At 43.8% G+C, this 6,511-nt stretch overlaps 2 non-coding genes across 2 annotated transcripts; one reads left to right on the top strand and one right to left on the bottom strand.

Moving 5' to 3' along the window:
- Window positions 1–1,953: 1,953 nt before the first annotated feature.
- trnad-guc lies at window positions 1,954–2,025 on the top strand. The gene has a single exon. It is a non-coding gene; the product is annotated as a tRNA-Asp (tRNA).
- A 976-nt stretch (window positions 2,026–3,001) lies between these two features.
- On the bottom strand, window positions 3,002–3,073 carry trnad-guc. Its single transcript has one exon. It is a non-coding gene; the product is annotated as a tRNA-Asp (tRNA).
- Window positions 3,074–6,511: the final 3,438 nt, after the last annotated feature.

The raw sequence follows: 6,511 nt of genomic DNA, 5'->3' as shown, positions 1-6,511 counted from the left end.
AGTGTCTTGAGATAACTCTTGTTATGAATTGATACTATAAATAAAATTGAATTGAAATTGAATTGAATTGAATTGAATAGAAGGTGCTAGCCATGGCTGTAAAACAGTATAGTACATACACAGTAAGTGAAAAGAAAGAGAGCTCTATATTAAGACTGCTACGGTTATAACAGTGTTACTGAAATGTATACCTGCATCAGGGACAGTGTCTCCCTGTGCTTCCACTGATAATAACTCTAGGATGGTGAGATACAAACAGGAAAGGCAAGTGAAACATGTGCATTAAAATAATGAAAATTTGCTATATTTATATAGCGCTTTTCCAGTCTTAACAACTGCTCAAAGCGCTTTTACATCTACAGGAAACATTCACCATTCACACACTGTGGCCGGGGCTGTCGTACAAGGTGCCACCTGCTCATCAGATAAACACTCACACGCACTCCGATGCACAGCACCGGGGGCAACTCGGGGTTCAGTGTCTTGCCCAAGGACACGTCGACAATGACTGCAGGGGCGGGGATGGAACCACCAACCTTACGATTGGCAGGCAACCGCTCTACCACTGAGTCACAGCCGCCTAATGAGATATTATTTCTCACAGCATTCAAAAAAATAAAACATTGAAACATTTGTTATATTTACCATATATTATATTCTCCCATAGTTTTTACACTTTGGATAAACTAAGTTATTCCTTATTCAATAACATCAGGCCTGTTTTATACTGTGAGGTCTGTATGAGGATGGTAGGTGGGTAAAGGGAATACCTCATGAAGGGTAGGAGTAAAAGTTGGAAAAATACTCTGTTTACTAGATCCACCTACTCAGTTCAGTGGCAAATTTACAGGGAGCCAGATTCAGTATCCCCCTCTCCAACTCCACGTCCTCCATAGCTAGGAGATTAACAATAACATTTATTGTATTGGATAATTAAATACTAAAAATCTGTATTTGCATATTTGTGTAAACAGATGTAGAGTACTAGCTGTAGGTGGTGTAGGGGCAGCCGATGTAGTAGAGACTCAGGTGGAGGGCAGGACTTCCCAGACTCAGCCCTCTGCTGCTTGAGGACGTACTGCTGCAGGTTGTACATCTTGCTGTTTTTGATGCACTTTACTCCTATGATGAAGGCAGCATATCCATCTGCCCTGCTCTCCCAGATCTGCCTCCAGGTTTCCTTTGCCCTGGCTCCAAACCCGACAGTATTGTCCTCCTCTGATGCCACTGGTGGTGCAGGCATCCTGGAAGCTAGATACTCCCTCAGATCCCTAATTTCCTGGAAACTCCTGTCATAGTCCAGAAATGACAGCAGGCTGTCCATGCTGTGTCCCTGAGGGTTGAAGGTCACATCTCTCTCCTCCTATAGGCTACTACCCTTTTTGTCAGGTAGATGTTGTAGCGGACATCGTTTTCCAGGGCCCACCTAAGCACGTCTGCACCACGTCATGTCTCTGAGGGGGACACTTGTCCTGAAGTTGTTGATTATTTTGGATGTGCATGGCCTCGTCAAAGGGCTCCTGCCGCAGACGGCTTGATGAAACCATGAAGCATAGCAAATAAACCCCATTTTATACATATAGTGTATTATTTTATTGAAAATACTGTACAGGCCAAAAGTTTGGTTACAATTTCTCATTCAATGTCTTTCCTTTATTTTCATGACTATTTACATTGTAGATTCTCACTGGAGGCTTCAAAACTATGAATGAACCCATATGGAATTATGTCTACTTGCCAAACAATTTCTCTCCATAACTTTATCCACGAGGGGGAACAGCGCCCCCCAAATCCAGCTTGTGGCCACAAATATATGCCAGCCGTAGTTTAAGACCTTACATAGAGAATGAATGGTAAAAGTTAAGCGAATAAAGCTGTTACATTTGTGTCGTAGCCTACATGCTGGAATAGCGCCACCTATCCATTGACATGCCAAATTCTTTGCTAATGGACTCCTCGTTAGTATAGTGGACAGTATCTCCGCCTGTCACGCGGAAGACCGGGGTTCGATTCCCCGACGGGGAGATCTTTTTACTAGCTGCCAATAATTTACTAAAGCTACAATGACACTACTACGTGAACGTTTAAATATGCAAGCGTAAAGTCATTAAAACATGTGCTCTCTTTCTATTCATATTTCTTTTTGCTGACATAGTGCCACTATTTGTAATGTTTACTGAGTTTTTGACTGAACCATTTTATTTTATTACACAGTGTAAAAATTAGATATATTTCAATAAGTTAATACAATGTATTTTAGTCTCATTTGTCGTTTTCTTACGTTGCTCGATCCTGAGGTAGATGATCATATTTTTGCTTTGAAGCTCTATTTGACAGTAGGAACATGCTCAGTGCTGCTGTACAACTGTTGTCTTTCTTCCAGATTTATCCCGCTTAAGTTTGAAAAATGCAGGGTTGCATTATAGTCTGTACAGTCAGACAAAGAGATCTTTGGAAACAAATGCAGAGACCCACGTCTTGTCGGTTAGGTAAGCTTACATGCCTTTCAGTAGCAGTTCCACCTCATGGTTGGTCCAAGCTAATAAAATCCCCAGGCTCTTTTCCTTTCCCAAATTATTATCAGTATTTAAAAAACATTATCGAGCATATTGTGATAGAAAATTATTTAAATGTTTATGTAATTCTCTTGTTCTCATAGTTGTTCTTAGCCTCATAGTTCTTACCTTACCTGAACCTCAACTTCTAAGCCTCATAGTTGTTATTTTATGTTCCTGGTTCCGTCTTACATTTCTGCTGTCTTCCTTTGTTCCTGGATCCTGAGGTAGGGGATCATATTGTCACTGTAAAGCTCTCTTTGATAGCAGAAACATGCTCAATCCTGCTGTAAAACGTTTGTTTTTCTTGGAGTATATCCACTCTATTACTTTCTTAAAAACACATATTTTGCTATGGTTAGTTAGGCCTCAGAATCCAACAACTCAGGCAAACGTAGTAGTCTCGATGTAACCTTGGCAAATTATTAGCAGCTGGAAAAATAATTCTCCCCGTCGGGGAATCGAACCCCGGTCTTCCGCGTGACAGGCGGAGATACTGTCCACTATACTAACGAGGAGTTGCAAGATTTGTTATTTGCAATGTCAACCGAAAGGTGGCGCTATTTCCACAGTGAACACATAAATATATGTAGGTTTTTACTAGAAGTCTGTGACTGAATCCAGTTTAAAATCTCTGTGTCAAAAATTAACATGTCTAACAGCATTTTAAACATTTGCGGTAAAATATGAATGGAGCATTCCTCCACGAACATGACACTTCCTTGAGGCTAGCCAACGGTTCTCCTCCATAGCCTGCCAGAGAAATCAACATGTGGTAGGATTATCAAATTTTATGGAAAAATAATGTCATGTAAGAAAATGTTGGTAATGGTGAATTTGTGCGAATAACAGTGGTTATCATGTTTACCTTACACTCAAAATGGCCCGGATTGGAAACCGGGCATGAAAACAATACAATCAAATGGTTCAGTCAAATCATCAGTGAGCCAGACAACATATGGCACTACAAGAAGAGTTGTTTCTTCTTGCTGACATAGATAGACAAAGAGTACAGGCTGTATTGTCTTTACTCATGCATACATAAAAAAAACTAAAATTGAACATATTCTTATAGAAAATTATTTAAACGTTTGTCATTCTTCTGTTATCATTGTTGTTTTTACCTTACCTGAACCTCAACTTCTTAGCCTAAAAATGTTGTCTTTCTTGGACTATATCCACTCTAATACTCTATACTATAAAAAATAATAATAAACTGGCTAAAATGTACATGTTTGGTATGGTTAGTTAGGACTGGTATCCAAACTACTCAGGTAAACGTAGTAGCCTAGTGTCGATGTAGCCTTGGTAAATTATCAGATAAATAATAATCAATCTCCCCGTCGGGGAACCGAATCCCGGTCATATCCCGGAAAGACTCCTTCTTCAGTCGGACGGCTTCCCTGACCACCGGTGTCCACCAAGGTGTTTGTGGGTTACCGCCCCTTGAGGCACCTAAGATGCTTAGACCACAGCTCCCCGCTGTAGCTTCAGCAATGGAAACTTTGAACATTGTCAACTCAGGTTCAATGCCCCCAGCCTCCACAGGGATGCACGAAAAGCTCCGCCGGAGGTGTGAGTTGAAAGTCCGTCAGACAGGGGCCTCCTCCAGACGTTCCCAATTTACCCGCACTACGCGTTTGGGCTTACCAGGTCTGTCGAGAGTGACCTAACTCACCACCAGACGGTGATCAGTTGACAGCTCCGCCCCTCTCTTCACGCAAGTGTCCAAAATATACGGCCTCAGATCAGATGAAACGATTATAAAATTGATCATTGATCTTTAGCCTAGGGTGCTCTGATACCGAGCACACTTATGAACATCCCTATGTTCAAAAATGATGTTTGTGATGGACAATCCATGACTAGCACAGAAGTTCAACAACGGACAACCACTCTGGTTCAGATCAGGGAGGCCGTTCCTCCCAATAACGCCTCTCCAAGTATTTCCATCATTGCCCACATGTGCGTTGACGTCCCCCAGCAGAACTATGGAGTCCCCTACTGGAGCCCCACACAGGACTCCATTCAAGGTCTCCAAGAAGGCCGAATACTCCGAACTTTTGTTTGGTGCAAATGCACAAACAACAGTCAGAGTTGTCCCCCCCCCCATCACCCGCAGCGGCGCTCAGCCGGGGGCTTGTGAGTATCCCCACACCCGCCCGGCACCTCACACCATGGGCAACTCCGGAGTAGGACAGAGTCCAACCCCTATCCAGGAGTACGGTTCCAGAACCGAGACTGTGCGTAGATGTAAGCCCCACCAGATCTAACTGGTAGCGCTCCACCTCCCGTACAGTTTCCGGCTCCTTCCCCCACAGAGAGGTGACATTCCACATCCCCAGAGCCAGCCTCTGCCGCCAGGGTCTGGTCCGTCAAAGCCTCTGACCTTTGCTGCCACCCATATAACAGCGCACCCAACCCCTTTGCATCCTCCCACAGGTAGTGGGCCCAACACAGGTAGTGGGCCCAACAACCAACGGGCTGGAGGGAGAAGTGCCACTTCGCATCTTCGGGCTGTGCCTGACCAGGCTTTGTGGCCAACCCGGCCACCAGGCGCTCACTGATGAGCCGGGTCCCTCGATCCCTTCCTTGTTCTTCCATTCTTTGTCTGGCCCCTCCCCTGAAACCTCTTTGCCATGGGAGACCCTACCAGGAGCATAAAGCCCATGACAACACAGCCCTCAGGTTCATAGGGACACACAAACCTCTCCACCACGATAAGGTGATGGTTCCCGGAGAGGTTGCATCTTTAAAAAATATCCATATGTTGTGTCCATCATAACTGTTCTTAACTGTCCATAAATCCTTTAAAATGTTTAATTGTTGTATATCAGATACTTTTCCACAGTTTAAAGACAAGCCAGCATTTTAGTGGACAGCCTGCTAAGTTTTAAGGCCTAAAGTGTAGATGTAAAGTGTAGTGTCGTATTGTTTTTAATGCATCTTACCTGTAAATAATAAAGAAATGCTTAATATTCTATACAGTGTCAGAGACACTTGTGATTACTGTTGGTACGTCTGCAGAGCCCAGTCAACAGACGTTGCAGCCATTAATTGCACAGAGAACTCAAAGTAAGTTTAAAAAATAATATTTTGTCATTTGAATTGTGTGTATTTCATGAAGATAGAATCAAGTCAAACACAAAATCTTAACAATTTGCCTTGTAATCATTATTGTCTTTCTAGGTAGCCAGTACCCAGGCCATCAAGGTTCCCCAGCATTCCTCCCTCCACAGCTTCCTGGCTCTGACCAGGATATCTGTCAGTGGAACGGTTCTCAGCAGCAGAGGATATGGATGAAGACAGAGTTGGAATCGATGGGTCTATTCCTCCAATGGGCTCCATTCCTGTGGGCAACCTTATGAAGATGGTGTCATTGTGGCGTTTCCCTCCCCAACCAGAATTAATTGACAGCATCTCTGATCTTCCATCCACAAAGCGCTTTCAGCGCCACCCCCTTTTAAATGGAAGCCAGAGAATGACTTAATGGCAAGGATGAGGAACAACAACACTGTGCCATGCATTGAAGGTTGTGCTCAGGCTCAAGTTGTCTCTGCAGGTGTAGGTAGACCTCGTGTGAGTGTTGCCATTACTGGACAGTGCTACCTTTTTTCATCCAGGCTGTGCTGTAAAGTTTGCCGGAAGAGGTGGTATGCTGACAACCCACTGTGGCAGGAAACACTTACAAAGAGGTTCACAAACCTGTTGCCGACAATACTGACCTATAAGAAGGCCATCTGTAATCAGTAATGGACGAGCTCAGGCGCACAGGTAACTCACCCACCGACATGGCAAAGAAGATCATGGAGATGATGCACCTGAAATAAAAACGTGCTCACCTGGCCTTCATGCTCACCTGCCAGAACGTCATGGATGGTAAGGCAGGAAAGTATGACCTAAGATCCATCACTCAGTTCATAAGACAGGAAACCAAGCCAGCTCCCTTTGGAGAG

Source organism: Etheostoma cragini, chromosome 23 (assembly GCF_013103735.1).
Source record: "Etheostoma cragini isolate CJK2018 chromosome 23, CSU_Ecrag_1.0, whole genome shotgun sequence".
NCBI lineage: Eukaryota > Metazoa > Chordata > Actinopteri > Perciformes > Percidae > Etheostoma > Etheostoma cragini.
The sequence above is the reverse complement of the archived record's forward strand: the minus strand, read 5'-3'. Positions and strand labels throughout refer to the sequence as shown.